Source organism: Myotis myotis, unplaced genomic scaffold (assembly GCF_014108235.1).
Source record: "Myotis myotis isolate mMyoMyo1 unplaced genomic scaffold, mMyoMyo1.p scaffold_m19_p_11, whole genome shotgun sequence".
Classification (NCBI taxonomy): Eukaryota; Metazoa; Chordata; class Mammalia; order Chiroptera; family Vespertilionidae; genus Myotis; species Myotis myotis.
Window position 1 is genome coordinate 5,432,389 of NW_023416315.1, and position 27,699 is coordinate 5,460,087.

A 27,699-nucleotide genomic window follows, 5' to 3' on the forward strand; every position below is an offset into this window, starting at 1 on the left:
GACGGGTGACCTTGAGCGGGTCGCTCCAGGCTCAGGCCTGGTTCCTCACCTGTCAGAGACAGGGCAGGCCTGGGTCCTGGCCCTGCCTCCTGTGGGACTGCCTGCCGCTGTCCCGATGACTCTGAGTTGTGCTGAGACTTGCACTGTGGGGCAGAAATGAGGGCAGAGCCTCAGTCACGATCCAGAGTTCTTCCCTCCATCCACCTCCTCGTCTGGGGCAGCCGGGACCTTCCTTATGTAACAGGGTTGGGGGAGCGCAGGCGGGAGGGTAAAAATATTACCCGAAGTTGTAGCTAAGCCAGGCGTGCTGGGTTCTGGGGATGGAGAATGAAGATGAAGGGGACTCTGAGGGACACGGGAGGCAGCAGAGCACATGGAAGATCGAGATTGATTCCTGGCCCGGCACCCATCCTCTGGTCCTCGCGTGGCTGCTGGGTTTGGGCTGGGAACCAGGCTGCGGGGCGGGGCTGGGGGAGGTGCAGCCATCACCTCACCATGGCTGAGTGTTGAATTTCCCAGGGCCTGTCATTAAACAAATTCCTGCTGTAGCCTGGCAGCCCTCAACAGACATTTGTTGCAAGAAAATTACAGCGAGGCGATTTGTCTGAGGGAAGAGCCCAGCTGGGGTCTGGATTCTTAATGACACACGGGCCTTTTGCATTTCAAAAAACTGCTCATTGGGAAATGTATTTGCCGGCCTGTTTTTGCAATTAGAGTGGGACGTGCAAGGGTGACATCAAAAGCCAAGGTGCAGATACTCGCTGGGCTTTGAGGCCCCAGAATGGGGAGCAGGGGACATTGAAATGAGGAGGGATCCTACAGGGACCGAATGCTGGGGGATGCTGATGGGGGAGGGTTCTGAGCACAGGGCTGGGCGCCTTTCCTGGAAGTTTCTGGAGCCATTACCTCTGGGGACTTGAATCCTTTCATCAGTTAGGCTTATCTCTGCTGCCAGCAGCCAGCCTGCAGAGGCGGCGGATCTGACAGGCGCACTATATATAGACGCGGGCGCTCCGCAGCCTCGGGAAGCGCTCAAGCACCCAGAGAGTCACGAAAAGATGATGGCGCTGTCTGTTCCTTGAAGTATAAAAACGGCTTTATTTTTAGATGTTACGGTGCGGGTGTGTGTTAACCTCCTGGCAGCTGATTTCAGACGCAGCGGGGAAGACAGGCCAGAGCAGCAGAGGGGGCAGGCAGAGCCCTCCGTAGGCGTCCGGGCTCAGCCGCGGTGCTGTTGCCGTGGGGCTGGCTCCTTCTTCCTCGTGGGGACATGTGCCTTGTCAGATGGGCAGCATCGTCCCTGGCCTCTCCCCAGTGGATGCCGGGAACTGCCAAATGTTCCCGGGCCTGGGGCAGAAATGGTCCCAAGGTGAGACCACTGCCAAGGACACGCCCCCGGTGGTCTTCAGTGATCAGCTCTGCCCTCACCACTGGTCGCCCTGTCCCACTTCCCTTCCAGTTGTCCCCTGCCTCCCCCCCAACCCCGAGGGGACGCTGTTCCCCCTCCGTGCTGATCCCCTCCATCGGATGACAGCCACCCTCCTCCTGCCCCCACAACACGCAGTCAATTTAGTGCCCACTGTGTTTGCATTGTGTTTACCAAATACATGTCCTGTCAGGAGAAGTTTTCCAAACGGCTGCTTCCGCAGGAGCAAACACATTTCCACTCAGGACTTCCACTTGGTTTGCTTACGTGTTTTCTAAGGCAGCTCAAGCGGCGTGTGCACCCCAAGACCTCCGGGGTCCCATTTCTACTGCCTTAGGTCTCTTATGCTGCCCCAGTACTCAGGCCCCAGGAAAGCAGGGGGAGCTTTGCCAGCGGGAGGCCCCTCGTTTCCGGACACCTCACGGAAGGCGGGGTGACGTGATGCATCCCGAGGGGCCAGGGCCTCCAGCCCATGAACTTGCAATTCTTGCTCCCAGGCCCAACACCCCCAGGGGAGAAAGAGGCGTGTCTCCAGGAACGATGAGCTAATCCACTAAGTCAAGGCCAGGGCTGCTGGGCAGTCTCAGAGAGCGATGGTTAATAAATAAGGTCTGCATTAGAATTGGGGGTGCAGCCTGGTTGGAACAGGCAGCGTTTGGAAGAGTGATCGTTCTAATACACAACTCAGACGGTCACCTCGATCCTTGGTTACGGCTCCTGGTGGTTCCCATAGGAGTCCCCGCCTCCCTCTGCCCAGCTCCCTCGCTGGGTGCTCCGGGCCAGAACTGTGTTCAGTTTTCCAGACGTGCCAGACTGCGCACACCGTTGCCTGGAATGTCTCTCCTTTTCCCTTCTACCCGGAAAGCTCTCCTCATCATTCCTGACCCGACTCAAACATCTTGTCTTTGGGGCTGCCTCTCTACCTAATGACCTGTGGAACATTACGGTTCTCGTGATATATTAAAGTCATTGATGCTCCTTTCTGAATCTCGGATACTTGGCACAAAGTAGACACTCCTTGAATGTAATTGAATGAATTAATGCATGGTCCCAGGCCCATTGAAGTAATTTAAGATTTTTAAAAATGCATTCGCTTAGGTTCTAAATTTTAGAAGGTGCCACGAAAATTTCAAGAACCCCCAGCTGGTGGGGTTCAGTTGGTTGGGCATCATCCCGGCAATTCCCGAGAGGCTGCCAGTTCCATGCCCAGTCCGGGCACATGCCTGGGTTGTGGGCTTGATCCCGGGTAGGGGGCGTGCAGGAGGCAGTCAATAATGTTTCTCTCTCATAGATGTTTCTATCTTTTTCCCTCTCCCTTCTTCTAATATATAAATACATACATATATACATATATATATGTATATATGTGTGTGTGTGTGTATATATATATATATATATATATATATATATATATATTAGAAATTATATTTAAAAAATAGAAGAAAATTCCAAGACCCCCACCCAAACTCTTCTGCTTTGGCAATTCTAGCCGATTCCAAGCCCACAGCCCAGCCCTCTGCAGCATCTCATCTAATGGCAGGGTTTCTATCGAGGTTTCTCTCCTTGTAGCCATCCAGTTGTCATGGCATCCTTGGAACTATTTTCCCCAAACTGAGACTAGCTTCCTCGTTGCCTCTATTCTCCTACCTGAAGTTCTCATACTGACATGCAAAGCTTCCCTGCAACATGTGAGCCAAATTTCCAAAGACAGTGCAATCATTGTTAGGGTAACAGACTTTTTGTTCTGTGGGTTGTGTGACTAATGTCTCTTTCTTTTTGTTCATTAATTGATTAGCAATTAATCCCAGGGAGATATCCGCTCCCTGGGAAACGTGCTACCGTAGTCATGTGCTGCGAATAGGGACCGCCCATTTGAGGGAGAGATGGTTCCCGGGCAAGTCCAGACCAATGCCCACAGGAGGGACTGGGCTGTGAGTGAAGACCTTGGAGGCCTGGCTGTGCCCATCTCGATGTCATTCAACCTCCCTGACCACCTTCATTGGGTTATTCTTGCTCATTGTCACCTTTAAGAAAGATAGGAGGGCCCTGGGGTATGTTTGGTTCAGTGATAGAGTGTCGGCTCTTGGACTGAAGGGTCCCGGGTTCAGTTCCCATCAAGGACACGTACCTTGGTTGCAGGCTCGATCCCCAGCCCTGGTTGGGACACGTGCGGGAGGCATCCAATTGATGTGTCTCTCTCACATCAGTGTTTCTCTCTGTGTGTCTCTCACTTTCACTCTCTCTAATAATCAATGAAAAAATATCCTCGGGAGAGGATTAAAAATAATAATAAAATTTAAAAGGAAAGACAGAAGGTAAAATGAGCAGTTCTGGGAGCATTTTCCATAGGAAATGTCACTGGGATGAAGTGTGAAGCTAACACTCAGAAGATTTTTGAAAGCTACCCTGGAAGACAAATGGGAAATGGAGGTTTTCAGACCCCGATTCCTGCTGGCAGCTGAGCGCAGCCTCCACACCGGGTGCGTACCTTTGCCTGACACTCAGCCACCAGGGCCCCTTGACACCTTCGCAGCCGATGCAAGTTCATTGTTAAGTCACGTCCATTAAAGGAGGGAGGTGTTCCTGTGTCTCTCTGTCTCCCTTGTTTCCCTCTCTGTCAACTCCTCTTAGGGACGACGTCTTAATTTTCAGACAGAAAAGATCCAGGGCCCAAGAATAAAACTAATTATAATGACAAATTGACCCAAATGAGGAAAATGACAAATAATCTGTAGGCTGAGATTTTCCCAAAAGCCAAGAATAAATAAAATGTCTCTTAAAGTGCCTGGTGGGGGAGGCTAAAAAAGAAATCAATTATCCATTGGTGGTGGTTGTGTTTTTCCTTTGGTCTGTGATACCTGACTTTAAAAGGGGAAAATTTGTAAAAATGTTTAAGGATATAAAGTGAAATAGCAAATAGAAGTTCATGAGCTTCTGTGAATTTGGAGGTTGAGAGGAAATGTATTCAGAGTAAAATAGCGAATGAGTCTGTAGGTTTGTTTCAGGAACATCGATCTCTCAGCCGCCTCTCTTTCATGTGACATCACTTCAGTTGGCCAAACTGATACCTGACTTAGTGCTATTGGAATTTAAATATTTTATTGTAAATAGATACCATAGTTGTTGCCCTGAAATTTGCCTCTTTTCTATAAGGGAACAGAAGAAAAGAGCTAGCAAGGAGCAAATATATAGAATTCCAGGTGTTTGATGGGGGCTGGGGAAAGTTCCAGAAGAAAGGGAAGGAGATGTGGACAGTATTAACCAGGGGTATGCAGAGAGGCCCTACCACCCTTCAGAATGGTGTGACCTTCCCTGGGCACTTTCTGACAGCTCACCCCAGCAAGTGCCCGGCAGACAGGTGAGGCCTCAGGGAGCTTGCTCAGGAGATGCACAGCCTTGAAAGGTAAATGGCGCCATAATTGCAGGGAATTTCCCATGAATGCTTGCCACCCCCCCCCCCATTAACGTGGTGAACCCTGACCCCCATAGATGGTGGCATTTGGGTTTGGAGATGGGCCTTTGGAAGGTGCGGGGTCATGAGAACAGAGCCCCGGTGAATGGGATTAGCATTCGTATAAAAGACTCTGGAGCTCTCCAGCCCCTTCTGCCACATGAGGACCTAGGACAGGACACCAGCCGCGAATGGGGAAGAGGCCCCCACCCAGCCATGCTGACCCCTGACCTTGGACTTCTAGCTCCACAACTATGAGAAATGAATTTCTGTCCTTTATACGCTACACAGTTCATGGTAATTTGTTAGAGCAGCTCAAACAGACTAAGAATCCTACCTGGACCGTTTCTCCATGGAAGAACATTTGGGTGACTTTTCTGTATTGAAGATAAGGGTTTCTGAAGAACTGAGTTGATGGTTAGTGAATGCCTGCAGGATGCAAGCAATGATACTTGGCTCTTGAGCCAAGAAAGAGGTGGCCTTCATCCAGCTGTCAGGTAGATCACAGGCAAGGTGGGAAGGGGTGGTGGTGGCAGTAGTAGTAATAGTAGTAGTAGTAGTAGTAGTAGTAGTAGTAGTAGTAGAAATAAATAATAACAGCAGCAATGATTATTCTAATATTGGGATAGGGCAGTTAAAATAACTGAGACCAAGAGAGGTTATGTCACCTGACCAGGCCACATAGCTGGTAGGTAGCAGAGCTCAGCTCTGAAGAGGGAAGGACGGGTCCAGTGGGCCAGCTCTGGACCCCGAGGCCACACTGCTTCTCAAGGACATGGGAGTGAAAGGTACCCATAGAGCCGTCAAAAGAGGTTCGGGTGTACAGAGAAGAGAGGAGACTCATGGGGGAGTCAAACAAGACTTCTCCAATGAGATGACATTTCAAGAGAGGCAAGATGGGCCAGCTAACAGCAGGAAAGTGAAACGGCAGAAAACAACATGGAGAGTTTTGTTCTGAAATTACCATTTTGGAGAGTGATTTACTGTGGATACATTTTACGCCAGATTTTTTAAAACAACCTTTCATGCATAAAACCACAGTGATCTATTGATATTCATTAAAAGATGTGCACATATATATATGAATTCCATTATGTAAATATGTAAATTAATGGGTTGGGGAGAGATTGTGTTTTAGGATATAAACCCAGCACCAGGTTATAATTAAATTTTAAAGAACGTGTTGTTGGGAGGTTGCAGCTGTCGTGTTTAATGCCCACAGACCAGCGGAGGGAGGACGTGAACTCTGCGGAGCTGTTTGAGGTCACTGTCTCTCCGGGGGCAGCGCCAGGTGACGGCCGCCGGCCCGGGCGTCATTCCAGCGCCCCAGTCAATCCAAATCTCATTCGGAAATAAGGAGTGACACATTTCATTCCCTCTGTCATTCATCTTTATGGACTCGCTGACTCCTGTATTCCGCAGATGTTTTTTAAGCGGTCCAGAGCCCTCGGTGTTGGCTCAGGAATGGCTTGGTCGAGGGGCATGTGGCTCAGGGCAGAAATGGTGGGATCTGGGTCCTGTGGGCCAGGCTAGAGGCTGAGGCTGGCCTGGGAGGAGAAAGCTGTCAGACATGCGTCCAGGCTGGAATGCCAAGGGGAGAACCGAGCATCCTGCTCAGATCACTGCTGATGCCGAGGGGGGTAGGGAGCTCCTGGCACGCCCTGCGGAGTCCCCAGTGCTGAGAGGTTAGGGTGCTAAATGGTCCACCGACTAAGCTATCAGCTTCGCACACTGGCTGGTGCTTTGGTGATGGGAGGAGCAAGGACTTCAGGGGATGGAGCCGGAAAGGCTTGGACGGATTGTTCCAGTTGCAGCCAAGTTGCCAATAGGGCTCCTTTCTCCTGAGAGCTTTGGGTAGAAACTCCCCCCCAGGAGCCCAGCATGCACCCCAGAGCATAGAGACCGGGACTGGAGCCCTGTGAGCGCGAGGGGGGTGAGGGGCAGAGTTCTCACAGGAGGACTAGGCACTAACACCCCGCAGCAGCCTCACTTCACAGTTCCCAGGCCCACTCTGGTCCAGGCATTGTGCACCGCGCTCTGAGTCTCACAGGAGCCAGCAGGGCCAATGCCATTAGCCCATTTCACAGATGGAGAGACTGCGACTCAGCCTGTAGGTGACAGAGCCAGGTGTCAAGCCCAGGGATTGCTGACTTCCAAGCCCACGTTTTTCTGATTTTACTAACTGCTGCTTCTCTTGAGCCAGTCCGAGCCTCACCCACTGGCTCAGGGATTTATGGGGAGTAGCCTTTAGGCTCAGAGGTCTCTAGCGTGAACCTGAGCAGCCCTGGAAAAGGCGGAGACTTTGTTCGTGGTGCTGAATACTGTGGGAAGTAGCAGGGAAATGAATGATTGTTCTTGTCAGTATTCGCCAAGTGCTGGATCCCACCAAGCACGTGGTGACATCCTCTGCCTCCTGGGCTCTGCCAGCCCTAGGGGCACCTACACTTGCTTGAATGTTGGGCTGTGCAAAGGACACTCCCTAAGCTTGTGCATGTTATTTCTATTATAGATGTAAATTACTGTCAGTTAACGGAACCATCCTGTGAATCAACTACATCCTCAGTATTTTGTTTTAGCCCAGCTGTTGACCAGCTAACCCATGAAAGAATGAATGAATGAATGAATGAATGAATGAATGAATGAATATTTGTTTGCTCTTATAGATTCGCTGTCCTGCTACAGATAAACCAAAGGGAAAACATTTTCCCGCACCCTCTAAAGCGGCTCTGCTCGGTTTTGTTGGAGGCAGCCATTTATAGACCTATCTACACATTAATTTCGAAAACTCATGTATTTGGAAAGAGCAGATGGAGTCGCATTCTGCACACACTAGCCATATATTTTGGAATATATTTCATTTTGAGCAATTCGGTGCTGCTTTATTTAGCAAAAGCTGTCAACGTTTTTAAAAGCAGTGAGGCAGAGATCGGAGATCGTGAGCGGCTGAGATGACAGAGGGCAGCCCCTGGGGCACAGTGTGATGCTTCCCAGACTCCACGCTGCAGACCCAGCCGGCCCGTTGCCCCCCACCCCGTCGGTGGCGACCCGGATCCACTCTGTTCTGGGGGGCGAGCTTGGAGCCTGGTTGTCTGTGGTGTTTGTCCTTTGAGTGATTCTGATACGCAAACAGGTGTGAGACTCCACCTCCTACACCAGTGATGGCAAATCTTTTGAGCTCGGCGTGTCAGCATTTTGAAAAACCCTAACAACTCTGGTGCCGTGTCACACATAGAAATATTTTGATATTTGCAACCATAGTAAAACAAAGACTTACATTTTTGATATTTATTTTATATATTTAAATGCCATTTAACAAAGAAAAATAAACCAAAAAAATGAGTTTGTGTGTCACCTCTGACACGCGTGTCATAGGTTCGCCATCACTGTCCTATACCCATATCTGAGCACTTCTCTTAGTTCCTTATTTTCTTGAGACTCTTACTTATTTTCCTCATTAAGTTACTAGAGAAGCAGAGGGGGAAATTCCATTCCTCTTCTGTTTTTCTCAAAATCGTCGGGGAAGCAAATAGGTGCTGAGCACCTCCTAGATTGCCGGGAAGGTTGGCTCACAGATCCCAGTTGATCTTCACAAGAACTTACAGGTTTTAAGAACTAACTTGTCCTCAGACATCGAGTTGAGTTATACAGACTCCTCAGTTCATGGCTTCTTGTCATCGTAAGTCCATGCAGGACTCTCCTCTTCCTGCGTCATGGTTCCTCTTCACCCCTGTTCCCCACACCAACTCCCTGCCCCCAGGAGAGACCGACCTAAATATGCCGGAATGAAGTGTGCCTGTGTCCTTATTAAATACTCCTTCTTGCTTGTATATTGTTAGTTACACAAATGACAAATCTGTAATGAAATAGACTATAAAAAGCGAGACTGGTTTTAATTTTTTCACTCAACATTATGTTTTCAGGTATGTTCCAGCTTCTGGGTAGACTTCCAACCTCTGCCTCATATGTCACTGTCTGTGTTTCCTCAGTTTAGTTTTTATCTCCCCCGTTGATGTGCGCGCGCGCGTTACTGCGGATCCCACTGTCACAAGAAGCTCTGTCACTGACGTCCTCATTCGCAGCCCTCGGGGACCTGTGTGTGAATTGTTTCTGGGAAGCGCGCCCAGGGATTGGATCCTGGAGTCGTATGCTACATGCGTATTTAGCTTCAGCTAGACTTGCGGATTGGAAACAACACAGGAGCGTTCTCGTCTTCCTGTATCCCCACCAACACTGGGTATGGCCCAACGTGTGTGTTTCTTAATCCTCACCCAAGGATGTGTTTTTTATTTATTTGAGAGGGAGGGAGGGAGGGAGGGAGGGAGGGAGAGAGAGAGAGAAATAGCGATGTGAGAGAAAATCATCCTTTGGTTGCCTACTGCACACACCCCAACCAGGGATCGAACCCCAAACCTAGGCATGTGCCCTGACTGGGAGTCAACCCTGCAACATTTTGATGTATGAGACAGGCTTCAACTGAGCCACCGGCCAGGCCAGGGCAATCATTTCGTTTTTGATCAAGCATTCTTATTATTTAATGTAGGTAAATCCAACCACTTTTCATCTTATCGATAGCGCTTTTAGGGGATTACTTTATGAAATACGTCCCACGCAGAATAAGGAAACAGGATCCTGGACTTGTTGCCCGAAGTCACACTACCAATGAGCGGCAAGATGTGAGACGATGAAAAAGTAACCCTTCCTAAACTGAGCCGAGGTGCTCACGACACTCACGGCTGTCAGCTCTGCGTGCACCAGAGGCGCTGTGCGTGCCACTCGGCGTCTCTCAGGACCTCGGCCTGCAGCTTCCGGTCAGATTCACTGCATTGTTCTTTCTGCCTGAAATCCGTGCCAAGTGCCTCCATTGGCCCCACCTCCAGGCTGGCGGTCATTACCGTTTGGCCATCGTTAAACTATTACCACTCCTGCTCAGAAGCCTCTGGCTCAGTAACCCTGGCAGCCAGTCCTCCCCCTGCGATGTGTCCGCCTCTCCCAGGAGAGCACAGGGCTGGGGTTTGAGTCGTGTGTCCCTGGGCCTGGGATCTCCGGCCGCCCTCTCCCAGGGGCCCTGGGGGCAGTGTGGTGTCACTCAGGCAGTGCACGAGGGATGAGGGGAGGTCGACGGGAGTGGGGGAGGCTTGAGCTCAGGGCCCCTCCTCCAATTGCACGCAGACACGGTCTGCCTCTGTCCGCTGTGTGTATGGGGTCACATGTAAGGTTTCCTTCAAAAAGGATTCGACTGCTAACAGGGCAGGGGGAGTGGGCACTGCCTTAGAGAATTAGACTACGTCATATAGACGGATGTTCCTGCCTCCCTGTTCACGTTACATTTGATCATGCTTTACATTTGGGTGAACACGTTTACATTGTCTGCATTTATAGAACCTTGTAAGGTAGGCATATTTGAACAGCTGTGGCAAAATTTCCCCAGAATCACAGCCCGGACAGGCTGGGGGCCATGTGGCAAGAGGTGGTAGAGGTCACCACCGTTTCAGGCTGGAACTAGCTAACCCCTGACCCCTGTTCCTGCAGAGATGTTATGATGGGAAATGGTTAAGACGAAAGTAAAATTAGCCCTGGCCAGTGTGGCTCACTTGGCTGGAGCATCATCCCCCACACCAAAAGGTTGTGGGTTCGATTCCCAGTCAGAGTACATACCCTGGTTGCAGGTTCAATCCTGGTCGGGGTAAGTATGGGAGGCAACCAATCCATGCTTCACTCTCGCATTGATGTTTCTCTCTCTTTCTCTCTCTCCCTCTAAAATCAGTTTTTTTAAAAAACCATATCTTTGGGTGAGGATTTAAAAACAGAAGAAAAATCAAAGCCTCACCTATTGGGAGAAAGGAGGAGGGACTTGACGTGTGTATTGAGCACCTGTCACTGGTCACTGCTGGGCGCCTCGTTTTATCTCATCTCTACAGCCTCTCTCTACGGGGGGAGGGAGGCATTCCTGGGTCCATTTGAAAGGCGACGACCTGGACCACGGCAAGTGGCAAAGCTGAGGGCTCAGAGCTCTCCAGCTCCAAAGCCAGGGCTCTTTCCACTGCTGAAGGATCAGCCACGGAGTCTCGGCCTGTTCTATGAATTCGCCTCCCAGCCCGTCAGGAAGCAGTAGTTAGCCTTGGGAGGAAGCTCTTCCGAAGAAGCCCTGTCTCACACTGGGTGTCACGTGGGCGCCTTGGTCCTCTCCTCCCTCCGGGCCTCACCTCCCGCTGTTGGATCTGCTGCATCATCTGTCACTTGCCATGACTCAGCTGCGAGCATCTATTGCTTTGATTTCCTGGGTTTCCAACAGGAGCCAGGCTATTTTGGGTTTTGCCTCGAGATGGGAAGATTGGAAAACAGCATCGGCCTTCTGGCTCTGCAGGTTGGCTTTGTGTCCTTCCTCATGAATGCTGTACCGCGCTGAGGGGGTTGGCAGGACTGAGCGGCTCCTCTCTGCTCCCGAGGGCGCACATCTGGGACACACCAGGGGCCGAGTGTGGTGGCAGCCTCCCTTACCTCTGCTTTCCCTCTCCCAAGGAGCATCCTCAACTCTAAAATCATTCCCCCTCCTGTTTCTTAAGGACAAAATTAAACATGCCGAGTAATGTTGTTGAGTAGTTTTCTTTCAAATGCACACGTAATAGGACTGGTGTCTTGAGCAGGACTGAACAATGACCAAGAATAGGTGTTTCATCTGAGCCTTTTATTACCAGGCATTTTAGGCAGACATTTCTGGTTTGTATAGCACCTTACAGTCCATAGGCGTTGCTGTTTTACTTTTATTTCTCTATGGGTTTTATCATCCCTATTTCACAAAAGCAAATTCAAATGCAAAAGGCATTGAACATTTTTTAAAATATATTTTTATTGATTTCAGAGAGGAAGAGAGAGCTAGAAACATCAGTGATGAGAGAGAATCATTGATCGGCTGCCTCCTGCAGGCCCCACACTGGGGATTGAGTCCCCAACCTGGGCATGTGCCCTGACTGGGAATTGAACTGTGACCTCCTGGTTCATAGGTCAACGCTCAACCACTGAGCCACGCCGGCCGGGTGAAAGGACAGGTTTTAAAGGAAGCTGAGCTGAGTTGTGGGAATGGTATGCGAGAGGCTGATGGGACACATCTAGGAGAAGACGTTCCGTAGGTGCCTCAGCATGTAGCTCAAAGCTGGAAATGCAGGCTCTGCTCTGGAGGCATCGTTCTTTCTCTCATGCTGCCCTTTCAGTCAGTGGCCGCTGTGGCTGCCTCAAGACCAACTTGTAGAACCGGGTGAAAGCCACGGCTTCTCTGGACGTGGAAAAAACACTCATGTACATGTTCACAAACCGTGACACAATTGCCAGTAATTTGAAAAGCACCGAGTTAATAATCCCTGCTTTAAAAAGGACAGGGGGCTTTAAAACCCCATCCAGATCTCTCATCTGCCAGGTCAGATGCTGAGAAACCATCGAGGCTCCTCTACTACTGCCGTCCAACTGGAGGAGTCAACTCGCAACTTACTGTCCACGTAAGTCAGCAGGAGACCAGCCAGCAATGGGAGTAGGTACCCAGAAGGACACAGGCTCCTTTATAAAAAAAAAAGATTTTCAAATTGATTTTGAGAGAGAGAGGAAGGGAGAGAGAGAAAGAGAGAGAGAGAGAGAGAGAGAGAAACATTGATGTGAGAGCGAAACACAGATTGGCTGCCTCAAACTGGCAATGACACCCAACTAACCTAGCCACACCAGCCCGGCCACAGGCTCCTTTTAATATTTCTATTCACTAAAAATATTTTTCTCATGATACCATTCTTTGTCTGTCTCACTCCGCCCCTCCCCCAGAGAGTTTCCTCCAAGGCAGAACTAACAGCACACCTGTTGTTTAGACTCTGTTACTATTTATTGGCACGTATGTGGTCTTATTTGTCCCAATTCTTTGTCATCATAAGGGGGGAGGGGAGCCCATGGTGAGGACAACCACACTTCATCTTCCACAGTATCCTCTGCTCAGGTTGGTCACACTCTCTGTATCCAGGACTCAACTCTTTCTGCTTTCCCAAGAATAGAAACATTCCGCAGTTTTCACCTCCATCTCTGGGCTCTTTTTGTCACCAAAAGCTCTATAAGAATTCCCCTGAAATAAATGTTTTCACACATTTCTTTCTCCTGCTGAGCCTTATTGACATTTCTCTTCTCTGATGCAGTAAGTTTTAGTCTTTAACATCAACAGAGTCCCCCAAACAGATACAAAGGTGCAGTAAAGTATTCTGTCATTTAATATTTATTGAGTGCCTGCTATGACCAGGGTCTCCCTTGAGGAAGCCACTCTAACGAATGAGGCAGATGAACATTTATAAATTACCCACCAGTGTGATCACTGTGTTAATAGAGCTGTGGGAACCAGCAGGTCATATTTTACATGCTGTGCTATCCCTTGTCTGATGGGTTGAGTCCTTCAGACATGTGTTCAGGGAGCATTTGTTGCCCTCTTGCTGAGCAGACTGCACGGTGCTGTGGAGGAAGACGTGCAGGCAAATCTTGAATTTGAGAAGCTTTCACAGCTTAACAGAGATCTACAGAGTAAGCTACAACAGAAGGTAGAAGTGATACAGCCTTAAATGTGTAGAAAAACAGAGGGAAACTAAAATTTATTGAGTACCTACTACATGTCAGGAATTATTTTAGGGACTTTCATTTGCATTTTCTGACTGAATACTCCTAACTATGTTTTGAAGTATTAGCCCCATTGTACAGAGGAGGAAATTAAAGCTCAGAGATGATTAGTAAGTTAGCATAGATCTCCTTGTTTCTAAAGCTCATGTGTTTCTGCTCTATATTGCTAAAGAACCTTAGGAAATATAGCAAAATAATAAAGTGCGAAAGAATATGACCCATTTAGTTACTACCCAGTGTTCCAGTTTTCTCTCAACTTCATTTATCTTTTTCCCCTGGTCTGTTATGGGTACGTATATACGTTGGAACCACCTTAGGGTTTGTCCCTTACCAGTTCTATTATTAATATTCATATAATTTCAAAAAGCCCTTTGGATGTGGCTCAGCAACTTTCTCCTGTCTTCCCCTGTGATGTATCCAATCCCTGCTAACATTAATCTCACAGATAATTAAATGTGCTACTTTCACAGGACAATTTTCTATTGGCATGTCATTCTTTTTTTGTAAAGCGTGTTTTAATAAAACATAGACATGACAGGCACCTTTTCCTGTAATCCAGGGCCTTTCACGTTCTTTTTAACAAACCTACTAACAAACCTATGCATACGGTTTCCTTTAGTGGATAAGAATTTTTGCAGCTTAGCTACATCTAGCCAATATCGTAGAAGTTGTTGGATGTACCCACTAAACAATCCAAACTTTATCCCTCTCACAAGTGAACACTTTAAATAAATGCTAGCAAGCTTCACCGCGTCGGAAAATTACTTTGTGTCTGAAACAATCCGAACGTGCAGATTTGTCACGCCGCCTTCCTAGGTGTGCCGCCCAAGGCACTGCTCTCTCAGCTGATTCGCATTCTCTGCGCAGTGTTTACCCAACAGTCATCCCTCATGCGGTTCATTAGGTGTTGGGGGATGAGCCAAGCTTCTGTATTCTCAGCTGGGGCTGGAGCCTGTTTAGTTTGGCACTGATTTATGATGTGCGGGGAGTGAGCAGTCCGCAGATCCATCTTAGAAACCCAGTTAGCCAAAGACAAATAGCTGAAAGTAGGCTGATAGGAGCTCGGAAGGTGGGCTCTTGAGAAAGGGGACTCCTTTAGAAACACCACTAAGACTTCGGGTACCCTAACTCAGGCAGAGCCGGGGTCTGCACTAGAGAATGCTTTCGGGTCTGGTTTCTTGCTGTCCACCCAGAGTCAGGTGGAAGGCATGTTATTGACCTCTTCATACACTGCATCGTCTCCCTGTGCTTTGGTTCCCACCATTGATAAATGTGCGTGTGGAGCCCAGTCACCTTCAGGCAGAATGCACGTGTAACAGTATGGTAGCCTGAGACATTCCTTTTGAAGATATTATGCCAAGAGAGCAAGCATTTAAAGCTTTCCTTTTTCTTTCCCAAGTGAATTTCACACTGGAAAGGGTTTTACGTGTAATACTTATCTTGCCTGTGTTCTTCCCATCTCTTGTTTTTCCTTCTCATTTCGTTCACCTGTTGCGCCATGTTGGTTTGGCATCCTTTTTGCTCTTTCTGTTCTTTGGGTGGGGCAGGGAGGAAGAGACACCTTGATCTTGAAGCTGTGGAGAAAATGCCCTGGCTCTAATTGGGGTGCTGTCCTTTTGTGGCACGCCAAAACTTGCACACAAGTTCACACACTGCAAGGACTTGGGCTAGTCCTCAAAGACATTTCATGAGGGGGCACTAGGACTTTTAAGAAAATCTAATCCAAAATTATTGAAAGGTCAAATATGTATTAGGTAAGATTTTCTATTGCTCACTGAGATGGGTTCCTTCAGAGATGGAGGATGGGTGCTCTTGTGAGTCCCAAACTCAAGTGATTGGTTGTGGCTGCATGGAGGCAGAGTCCCTGGTTCATCAGAAAAAAAAAAAAAAAATGTGCCGTGATGGATTAGTGATGCCTGCCACTGGCAAGGAACAGAGGAATGGAGGTATATATGCTGTATAATTGCCATCTATGCTGTTCTTCCCAAGGACCCATCATGAAGGGAAGGGACCCCATTCAGATGAAAGCACACAGACCCAGATCTCGGGAAACTGTGGGAACAGCTGCCTTCATCCAGCTGTGAGGGGTGCAGTGAATGAGCAGAGAGGAAGAGGTATGGAGTGGAAAAACACAGGAACCATTTCAGACTTTGGGCACATCAGCTCTAAACCATGAAGTAACTGTCGGGATTTTGCAGAATCAGAGCCTTTAATTGTCTGGGCTTTGTGGCTACAGTGGTTGACAGGTTCTCCTTTAAAGATAATAAATGGCTCACCGTTACTTTAGCTGGGAAAGTGTGCTGCTGCCCTGGGACAGTAATAACCGACCATGGCAAAGAGAAGCCTGGGATTTATGAGGTGTCCCAGTTTACAACCACCGGGGAGGGATCCAGCAGAGCGCTGCTGGAGCAATGCGCTAACCAGAGTTCATCCATCATTGCTCCCTCTGCAAGCCCTCTCTTTCCCTCTGCTGAAAATTATCACAGGCATTCGACCCCTGCCATTATAAGCCTCCCCAGAAACCATATTTTAACATGTAACTTGGAAATAAAATCTCGTTGACCTTTGGTTTACTGGACTGAGGGGGACATTTTCCAGGTACGAGACACTATAAAATCCACCAGTGATAAAAAGATAAATAAGGTATAGTCTCTTCTTTCAAAGGACTCAAGCGCCTACTGGGAGACGGTAGTGATTACGTAATTTCAGTACACTGTGAGGAGCGCAGTCGTTGAAGCAATGGGGTAGGACTAGAACTACATCTATACGCATAAAAATCCGTGCTGTGCTTAATAATCACTTTGTTTTCCCTGTCCTCAAGTTACATTGGCAGCCATGCCCATAAAAGCACTTATTAAGATCTACTGTTATTGTCTGTTTACAGCCTCCTCCCCCTCCCTGACCTTGAGCTTCCTGAGGGTGAGCTCTGCGTCTGGCTGTTGGCATAGCCAGCATTTACCCAGTGATTAGCGCCCATAAGATGCCTAATCAACGTTAGCTGAGCTCATGCAGGATTGAATATGTGCATCTAACACTTCGAAGGCAATACCAGGCATCAGCAACTTCTTAGATCAAATTTAAAAAATCAAAACACAGTTACCCTTAAGATAGTCTGTTGATTGTGAGTTGATTTAGAAATTAAAATGCATACCACGATGACTTAAATTTCTCAACACAGGGTTCTCCATTTAAAGTACCACAGTACTGGTTGGATGACTACTCAACGGACAATATTTGGAGGAGAGGAGCAAGAACAGTCCTTCCCTGTGTATGTCAGAGTGCAGAGCAGTGGACACTGATAAATTTTAAGTCCCACTGTGTGGCCATTCCCCTGCCCAGTCTGTCTGCTGAACACCATCACCAACGAGTTCATTTTGGTGGCCCTGTCCTTCTGCAGTGACCTGCTACAGCAATGATTCTATTTCTCCTGAGTTGTCTTGTCTGGTGGTGGAGCTAATTTTTGGGAGCCACGTCTTGCCTCTCCCACCCAAATTCCCCCTGGTCTTGCCTGAGCAGTCTGCTTATGAAAAGTGTATCCAGTCTCTCTTCCACTGGGGCAGGTTGTCTCATTTCATTTGTCACTATTTAATAGCTTATGCAAAGCATGCTTGGAGACCTAAATGTGTAGGTTAGGGTTTCCCCTTCCATGTGAAACAGTAGACATTTCATTTATTTCTTAATAGTGACTAATTTTAGAGTAATTTGAGGCTGATTTACCTGTGCCCACTGATACTTTTCTGTCCATTTTTTTTTGTTCAATTGTTCACTCTACAGATATGCATGAAACTGGTATTAGATGCTGGACACATAGAGAGATGAATTGGGTAACCAATTCATAGAGGTTGAGGCACACTGGAAGAGATCAAATGTGAGCAGACAGTTACCATTCACTCCTTTTTTTCAAGTCTTACCCCTGAATGAGTGAAGCAGAGCCTGTGGGCCGCGAGGTAGGGACCGAGAGGTGTTCCATTCACTTCATGGCGACCGGTCGTTTGGTTGTTATGGCGTTAGGGCCACTGGCTTTTTATAATATATATTTGTGGCCATTTCCCCCAGTCCTCTTGAGCCCTATTGGAAGATTTTTTCAACTTCTTTGCAAGAAAACCAGCCCCCTTTGTCTCTGCCTCTCTCACTATACACGCTCACATATTTTGATTGACTTGCTTGACCTGTTGGTTATTCCAAGCTGTGGATTAAATGCCAACCACTAGCCTGGTTTGCCCAGACTTTGCTTGCTGGAGGCCAGCTTCTTCAGACACTGAGAGAGGCGCTTCCTGTGGTCGCCCAGGGCCTTCTATGAACTCATCAGTGAGCCTAGGCTGATGGCTGTGTTAGTTAGGCTCCCTGGGGAAAGGAAGCTTGGTCGGACAGCTCTTGACCTCTCCCCACAAGGACGGGCTGCAAAGAAGGCAGCGAGCCCAAACCTCACCTTTCCCATCTCCTCTCCCGGCCTGACCTCCCTGCAGATGCTGAAGACAGTGAGAGGGATGTTGTCTCCATACCCATTGATCTTCAGCCGTCCCAGCTCTAATTGATTTTAAAATGAATTACTGGTAGACAGGTTTTTGGGTTTTTTATTGGCCATAAACATGCCTTGAACCTTAAATTAAAATGCCTGGTGAGGAGCAGGCAGCTATAGCAGGCTGCAGAGAGAAGACAGCGAGCCCAAACCTCACCTTTCCCATTCCTCTCCGGGCCTCACCTCCCTGCAGATGCTGAAGACAGTGAGAGGGAAGTTGTCTCCATACCCACTGATCTTCAGCAGTTCGGCCCTAGTCTTTGAAATGCTAGCGAACCACTGGGTCAGGCGTTGTATAATGAGCTATTTGGGGGGCTAATGGCTAAGCCCTCAAAATTCTCAATGTGGATTATGATCAGATTGTCAAGATGCTCAAAGCTGCCTGAGCACCACGCCCCCCCCCCCCCCCCCGCAACCAAATGCCACCTGATTCCTATTTTATTAGCCACTAGAATCCAGGGCAGTGGTGGTGCTGAGCAGCTCCTTCCTTCCTAGCTGCTCCAGGGCTGTCTGCTCTGCTCTCAGGGTCGGTTTGAAGCCACCTCTGGATGCTGCCACACCCAGGCTCGTCCACTCAGCACTGGCATGTCAGCTGCAGGCCTGTGTCTGGGAACAGCAGTGCTGATTGTGGCCCAAGGCACTGGGACTCAATGGGAAGACGGTGCTGCCTTTGCTAAAGCAGGTCCCTACCCGAGGACGTCCAGGTAGGCAGATGTCCTCACCATAGTGGCTGCTTTGGTGGTAAGCAGCTTAGGGAAAGTGGTCTGGCCCCCAGGGGCAGTGGCTTCTCAGGGACCTGACCAAGCATGCCTCGAGTGGACACGGTCTCCTGGCCTTCTTTCTGACTGTCCCAGGTGAGAGCAGGCATCCTTTCCAGGCCACCACTGTCCAGGGGTCTGAGAGTGGCGACAAGCTGAGGTCTCAGCTCCTTGGCCTCAAGTTGCACTGGATTTTGGGGGGAAGGGAACATGTCCCTTTTCTCTATTCCTGGAGCGGAGAAGATACTACTCCTTCCTACCTTCTCGCGCCTCCTTGTATAGATCAGGAGCCCTCAGCCCCAGCTTCAGGTTAATGTTCCCATAGTCAGCGTCCAGAACCCATTCCAGACCACAGGGATCACAGTCTGTAGGGGGGAAGCCAAGCAAAGGCACATTTTCAGTTTTATTATAGACAGAGGTTGAGAATAACCGATTTCTGAGACTTTTTTCAATCATGTGATGAGTCCACCACTCACAAATGGATGTTTTCTCAATACGTAGGGCATGATTTGCTTGTGCATGCTCTGTATCTCATCGTAAACAAGAGGACACCATGCATGATGTTGTGGTGCAATCCTATGATGGGATGGTAGGTGGTAATAACACCAACTTTGGGGTGGGCAGCAGGCCGGGGAAGGATGTCTCAACTTGAAGAATGAGCAGGTATTAGAAAGAGGGTGTCAGTCTCAGGTGGAAGGAAGAGCACAAAGAAACAGGGAGGAGTTCAGGTCATTGATGATCTTAGTGTGGTCAGATCATGGAGCGCAAGGGGCGGGGCAGAGTAGAAGGCACTGCTAGAGGGGGAGGTGGAAAGCCGCCTCCAGGGCCCATGTGGTCACAGTAGAGAGGCTGGTCTTCCCTGTGGGCAGTGCTAAACTGCCGTGGGTGTTTTTAAGTGTATTGGGTTGACATTGGTTAATAAGGTTATATAGGTTTCAAGTGTACAGTTCTAGGATACATCACCTGTATATTGCATTGTGTGTGTACACACCACCCAGACTCTAGTCTCCCTCTGTCACCATGTATTTGACGCCCTTTACCCTCTTCATCCTCCCCCACCCCTTACCCTCTTGTAATCAACATACTGTTGTCTGTGTCTGTAAGTTTGTTTGGTTCATTCATTTGTTGCTTTCTGCTTTCTATCCCACATTGGAGTGAAATCATATGATTCTTTTCCATCTGACTTGTTTCACTTAGCATGATGCTCTCAAAGACCTGCCCATGTTGTCACAAATGGCAGTATCCGTCCTTTCTTATGGCTGAGTATATCCCATTATGTGTATGTGCCACATTTTCTTTATCCAGTCACCAGTCAAAGGACACTTGGGTTGTTTCCCTGTCTTGGCTACAATGAATAATGTTGCAGTGAACATACAGATATGTGTTTGGGGGCCAAGCAAATGAATGATGTGATGAGATTTGCATTTTGAAGATAACCCAGCCTCTCTGAGGAGGGGATTGAGGGGGTGGAGTTGAAGTCAGAAACTGTTGGGTGACCAGGACAGGTGGTGGAGCAGGGGTCCAGAGAGGGGTCAGTGACAATGACAGGAGTAGGTGGGAGAAACAGACATTCCAAAAGAGAGTCCACATCACACCGCCCCTGAAAACTGAGACCCTCAGAGCAAAATCCCCAACTTTGATGGCCACGCAGTTCCCCAAGCCCACATGGTTCCATGATTTTGATCATTGATACATAGTTTTCCAAAGACCTGATATTACTGCGAGTTGATTTACGATCATCAGCGATCTGGTGCCCAGAGAACAGGCCATGAGATCAGCAGTTGACATTCCAGACGCTAAGCCTGCAGTGAACTGTTCTCCTGTCAGCTCTTGGGTAATCTTAGCTTTGCTGTGATGCACAAACCTAGGTTTTCCGGGTTCAGAAATGCCATCTTAGAGAGGAACAGTTACAGTGGCCTCCCTGCCCACATCACAGGCAGCACTGGCCTTTGGCTCTGAGTGAGCTCATCATCACCCCCTCACACAGATGCCCCTGGGAGCTTGGGGCTCAGCAGGCTGTGAAAGACCCCCAGAGAAACACAGGCAGGAGCAGTAAGTGGCTAGAGTTCTCCTTATAACTGCACTCCACCTCCAGACCCTGTCCTTTGTGAAACACAGAGGAGCTCTTTTGCTTTTGTTAATAAACAAAATGTTTCAAATGCATCTGGGCCTTGAGGACACATGCTGAAATGGAGAGGGGGCTGGAGGTTGCACCCTGTTGAGCTGAGCCTCTGATTTCCCAACAGTTTCTGTTCATTTACATTCAGCCTGACCCCACAGGGCCCTGGAGAGCCAGCGGGGCCCTCCCCTAGGGCGGGCACTGGTCACACCCCAGCAGGCGGTATGGCAGGAGGGAGCAGGGAAGTACCTGCAAGGCTCTGCAGCCATTGAGCTGAGAATGCTGCTTCATAAAAAATAACTCTTCCCTCTGTTGGAATCAGTTCTGCTCAGTGCAGCTTAAATATAATCGTGACCTGCCCTGCGCCTATGAGCACCTCCGTGTCATGAGGTGGTTTTCATCCTGCAAGAAGGATTTTGTCCTTAGACAGCTGACCTTCGGACGGTCCTTCGGACGGTGGTCACAGGGAGCCTCCTGGTGATGGGTATGATGCCTCGGGGTAAATGCTCTGCATCTCCTCGTCCTGACTGAAGATGGTCACCTTCGCTGTGGAGCGAAGGAAACCGGTTCAGAGAAGCTGGACAAAGTGCCCAGCTGAGTGATGGAGGGACTTGGACGTGAGTGTTGCCCAACCCTAAAGCCAGGCCTGTTTCCTCCACAGCAGGGGCTGGCACAGCACCCCAGCAGGCCAAGTCCAGCCCCCCCACCTGCTTGTTTAAATCAAGTTTAATTGGAACACAGACACGCCCATTCGTTGCCGTGTCTGTGGCCACTTTCCCGCCACCACAGCAGAGCTGAGCCATTGCAGCAGACACTGATGGCCCTTAAAGGAGTCTGCCCACCTCTGCTCCGTGCCACCTGCCCCACAATAAATACAGAAGACCTAGATGCCGCTCCTCGGGCCCACAGAGACCTTTCATTTTTCACTCCTTTTCACTTAACGCACTGGACACCACTCGGCAAAATCTCTCCTTTACAGGGACTGGCCTTGGTAGTTGACTCCCCAATTGTGGCAAGACTACAAAGTAAAACCCTCTTTAGTTTCCAGAAATTGTCCTAATTTTTTAAAATAGACTTTTCTTGATTTCAGAGAGGAAGGGAGAGGGAGAGAAAGATAGAAACATCAGTGATGAGGGAGAATCATTGACTAGCTGCCTCCTGCATGCCCCCTACTGGGGATCAAGCCCACAACCTGGGCATGTGCTCTGACCGGGAATTGAACTGTGACCACCTGGGCTATAACAGTCAACCACTGAGCCAAATGGACCGGGCAAGTTGTCCTAATTTTAAAGTCCTCTGGGCGGGAAGCGGGTGGGGGATACTGACAGCTGCATCTGGAACAATAACTGTCCATGGCAGGTGAGTCGCCGGTTTTTACCTGAACTTCTCCTACTTTTGCTGGGCAAGGCCCATCTCCCCACTCCTAACCTTGGAGAGTAGCCCCCAAAAGTACTCCCCGGCCTCCGGGAAGTGATCCTGCCTACACATGAGCACTCGGGCTCTCTCTTCCCAGACCCACTCTCCAGGCAGGATCCCTCCAATGTTTTGGTCCTCAGGAGCTGTCCGTCATTTTGGTTTGTGTAAGGAACATTCCTGGGAAGAAAAATGGTCCAGTCCTGGAGCCCAGCAGTGAAATCTGTCCCGCAGGAGTCATCTCTAAGCTGGGCTGTGCTGGTACCTGTCTTCCCCAGCACAGCCTTTTTTCTTCGTTAGGAAGACAAATCTGTTTCATGGGCACCATGGACGGGGTACATTGAAACCCCATTAATGGACATGCTCAGTAGCGGCTGCTGCAGTGACTTCTCCAGACCCTCGCTCAGCTTCAGATTACCCTCTGCCAGGGAGGGAACCCTCAGACACCACATGGAGGCTTTGTAAACCGGTCCTGTGACTCTGTTAATGACGTATTTGTTGATTCTGGAGATGCTAAGTGGGAGCCAAGGCATCTTTGGCATCGAACATATCAATCATTATTACAGTCTGGAAAATTCTGTATTAAGCACTATGGTCCACAGATACAATAAGAAACAGTTCCTGCCCTCTGGGGGTTTACAACCGAGGTAGGCTGACAGGTACGCCAATAACGACCCTGACTCCTCTCTAGTGATATGACAAGAGTCACTGTAGATGCTCAGTCACTGAGGGCTCAGAGGTGCTGCTGGATGCTGGCTGAGACCGGGGCTTCTCCCACTTGAGTGCGCATCTGAATCCCCTGGACGGGCTGTGGAAACACGGATGTGGAGGGCTGCCGCATGCACTCTACACCATTCTATATAAGGCACCTGAGCGTCCTGACCAGTCCCCCGCGGGGACCGAGGCGACTGCACCAGCATGCTTGTTCTATTCAGGGATCCCCGCACTTCCACCTTTAACCCCGTCTTCTAAGGAGACCAGAGGCTTTCTCCATTTAAAGTACAAGGTCCTGTGGGACTCTGGCTCCTTTGGTAACGTGATGTTAGCTCAGAGAACACGTGCTCGGAGAACCCCAGAAACACACCGCAGGCACCGTGCAGACATTGGTGAAATGATCAGTCGGTTCCAACAGTGAGTGCAAAGCTTAAGAGCACGGCTTCTTTGATGTCTGTGCGAAGCACACACTATAAGTAAGACCTTTCAAGCTCATTGATTGGCTGATGCCTCTTCAACATCGTCCGTCCGTGGGCTTTGCAAACTATGATAAAAGGTCTGGGATTTTCCAAAAGGACAGAGTTCAGGATGGTGGGTGTGAGCGTCTTGATTTACATCACGCATGTGGAGCATCAACAGAGGTCTCATGCCATTAACTGTAGCTCGTGTAGAAGATGATTTACAAAGGAATAGAAGAATATGTGACCTAGATAACTGTTTGGTCTTCTTAAAAAATCAGTGGCATCTCTTGCTGGGGTCATTTTCCTTGGCACACTGTGTGACCACAGAGGTTCTTGGGGCCATAGCCAAGCAGCACTGTGAATAAAGTAGATGAAGCCAGTCTTGGTTCTAGCAAACCTCCTTTCTGTGCTGCATACTCACCATTGGCATCCCTTCCCCTGGGGCCAGGGGCACTCATGGTGTCTTCCCCTTATTCTATCAACTTGCTCAGAGGAAACTGTCTCTATTTTCTTCCAACTGAAGTATAAGCGATTGTGGGGAGCTTAAAGGATTGTCCCACTTACAGATCCTTGCATATAGCAGAGATCAAAGTGTAAAGCTAGAGGAAGGAAGTTCTTACAGCGGATTTTAAGCACAAGCTATAAATGTAGGAGCTGCCTGGGGGATTATCATCAGTTCCATGCAAAGGGACAACCATGAGAATAGAATGATGATTTTCTAAAGTCATTTCTTACTGAAGTAGCAGTGCTCTTTCTACCCAGCTTTCTTCTCGTTCTTCCCCTGGATCTGGGCAACCACAGCCCCACAAGCTTGTGTCCTCTTGGCCTTCGTTGTATTTGTAGGCACTTCTTGTTGCAAGTGATAAGAATCCTGTTCAAACCACCCAATGCCAGGGTTGGCCCGACGTTGTAGGTGAATATGGCTTCACCGTTACGAACACCCCTACACACACGTCTACCTTTCCTCTGGCTGACTCTCTTGACAGCGATCATTATCTTCCGCTGTCCCGCCGATTAAGGGACACCTAGTTCTCAGTTTGAGGGGAAAGAGCTTGCTTCAGCTCCGCCTCCAGCCCAGTCAGAAAAGCCTGGGGAAGGATGCTGATTGGTCAGTGGGGGGACCATGGTGGCTAGTGGGAGGTGGTCTGGTGATGGTCATTTCTGTGACAGTCCCTTAAGGAAACACAGTAAGTAGGAGGTCACCTGGCGATTTGAGCTTTCATTTCCCCATCTGGAAAATGTGAGAAGTGGAGATGCCTTTAAAACTCTCCCAGCTTTAACCTGATTCTATTTAAAAATCACTTTTTGTTTCTGGTGTTCTAACCACTGATCTTTACTTCCGTGATATGTTGTACCTCCCACCAGGAGGTCACATGACATTGGGAGATGATAATCATGCCCTTGGCCCAACTCTTGAGTTTCTCTGAGTGGGAAAAGGGGCAGTGCCCAAGGTGCCCCCCACTGGAAACAGCAGAGGGTCGGAGATCAGCCTGGAGTAGATTAGACCACCATGTAAAGCGCATGGTATACGATGGTCACCATTTCAGCATTTGTGAAGGTCCCAAACTTAGCAGTTTGCTGGAGTGAAAAGAAAGAAACCGATTGGTGGAAGGTCAGCTGGAAGTGTTCCTATGCCGTTGTGCTGGGGACATGACACAATGATTATGTAAATGGTTCCAGTTCAGCTGCAGCCCAGGTTCGACGTGGCTCATGTGTAGATGTGCCCAGATTGTTCATCTGTTTCCACACCATTGGACACTCATTCTTCCTGCAAAGCCGGATGATGTCTTTTTCCCCAGAAGCCTCCCCACCTGCCGAGCGCACCCATCAGTCCATCTTGTCCATCATGCCCTCACTCCTGCTGTAATGAGCTTTGCCCGTGTCTAGCTCACTTGTTAGACCACGAGTTCACAGAAGGCAGGGGCCATATGCTATTCATCTTTGAATTCCCAGTGTAGACGCACGATAAGGACTCAGTAATGTCTATGGTGTTGGCTTCAGAAATAATGCTTAGAAGAGTTTCTATCAATACCGTTCAATTAATGTAAGCTGTTGGCCAGCTGTGTTACACTCAGGCGGTGAGCCAGCCATGGCCTGGAGACAAGCTGCCTTGATGCCCTCCCTGAACGGCTGTCCCAGCAGCATGGCACAGGGCAGGCGTGGCACGCAGCTTCTCTGAGAGCGGCAGTACCTACTGGGAAAGCAGCTGCGAGTGAGTGAGACAGGTCTGTCATCTCTCAAGTTGTCTTCTGTAGTTTCCTGGGGCTCCTGCCATGAGGTTCATTTTGGGGATAAGATATATCACTGCCCAGAAAGCCCCTATGGAAATGCCTATGTTACCTTGTAGAGGGCATTCGTACTATGGCCTTGGATTCCCAAAGACTATAAGGCAAAATGACGGCTGATAGCACTTGAAAGTTGTTTTGGGTTTTTTTATCCTTTTAGATACCTATGACTCATCTTACCCTCAGTAGAGCCCTTTTCAGTTGACAAGGGATTCCTGGGAGTGGGGAGGAGGAGAGGCATATTAGCAACAGGTATGCAGATGACGAAAGAGTACAGATACCTGGCACCCTGGCTTAGGGGACTTCTGGGCCTGTGGGCATACTTTGGCCTGATGGATAATAGTTTTTAGTGTTGCTGCCAAGGATTCACTTTCCTGGTCTGCCTCCCAGTGCCCCTTACACCCCTTCAGACCGCTGGACGGTCCTTGGGTGACTATAGAGTGTACACTTAGAGAAAGAAAGTGAGCAGCCAGCTTAGCCGCCTGCACCATTGCAGAGGGGAGGTGCCGCCGGGCAGAGCTCAGCAGGTTCTAGGAGCCGCCAATGTTGGGAGCGCGTTTCAGCTGCCCGCTGTGTGCTGAGGCGGAGATGTTGCCATCGCCTCGCAGTGATGGGGAGGTTCCGGTTTGCCACAGCGTCTCCATGCTGTGAGATGGTCACCTCCGTGACAATAAGATTCCATGCAGATGGCATCTTGGTGGGACTGTCCATGGGCAGTGACGGGTCATTACCATACATGAACAGTGAATGAGCAGTGATCGTCAGGAGTGGGCTGGGGTCGCATTTATACTGACCAAGGGTGAGCACTACCCCGGGACTGTTCACGTGATGACGTATGTGCTGTGTCTGCCATATTGGGCTATTGGTGTCTTAGGATTCAGCTGGGTATCTGCGACCTTGGACAAGGCCTCAATCTTTCTCAGTATCGGTTTCTTTCCCTTTGAAATAGTGATAATAACGCCTCCTCTCACTGAGGCGGTAAGCCCACAGTGCCTGGCACGGGATCTAGCATGTAGTGGACCTGCACTTGGGATGTTCTCTTACACGAAGTTCCGAAGCCACCCCTGGGCAACAGGATAGTAGAGTATTGACAAGCCTGGGTCTAATCCCAGCTCATCCACCTCCCAACCAGCTGTCTGATTTTGAACTAGTCACTTCATGTTTCTTTCAAAGCCTCGGTTTCTTTATATGTAAATGGAATAATGATAATAACTACCTCCTAGACTTTAGTGGATTTAAAGAGGAAACATATTTAAAGCACCTACCATCATATACAGCGCATAGCAGTTCCCTTATCAACAGTAACAGTTGTTCTCAGCTGTAGTGGAGGGTTAAAAAAATAAAAAGCAGCAGCCGATCATTGCAGACCTCTGCCTCTGTGTCTGCTGGCCTCGCCTGCTGCCTGCACCCTCATGAAGGTGAGTCCACATTGACAGAGGCAGTGGGCACTTGCCTCTTTATGGGCCGGGTCTGTCCTGGGGCACAAATTACCATGTAATTCTCTTTTTCTTGAGGTTTCTAGGGGGATATGTCTATTCTAATATAATAGACCTCAAAGAGGCATTTGTATGATCCCAAAGCATCATTTGTATGAACACTCAGGCCTTAACTACATGGGGATAGCATCTGGGAGGGGTGGATCGTGGATATTGGTTCATATTCATTTGAATTGATGCCAATCGAACTTCCAGTTCATCGTGTCTCAGCGGTTTTCTCCTGGGGAAAAAGGATGTTCATGCGGACGTCTCGCTGTTGCTTGGACTTCGTTCATTCTTGAATGTGTGTTGTTCATAGTGTTGGTCCGGTAGCAGTCACATCATGTCTGGATCCAGTGAAGTGCTCCTCCCACACCAAGCCTCTCTGCCCCCAGCCCCAACCCAGCTCCTCCCCGTGGTTCCAACGATACCAAAGAAAATGGG

General features: G+C 49.0%; 1 protein-coding gene across 4 annotated transcripts in view; it reads left to right on the top strand.

Annotated features, from left to right (window-relative positions):
- Positions 1-27,699, top strand: part of ELMO1 (engulfment and cell motility 1) — a 392,098-nt gene that overhangs the window by 343,432 nt on the left and 20,967 nt on the right. The gene's annotated exons all lie outside the window — the stretch shown is intronic.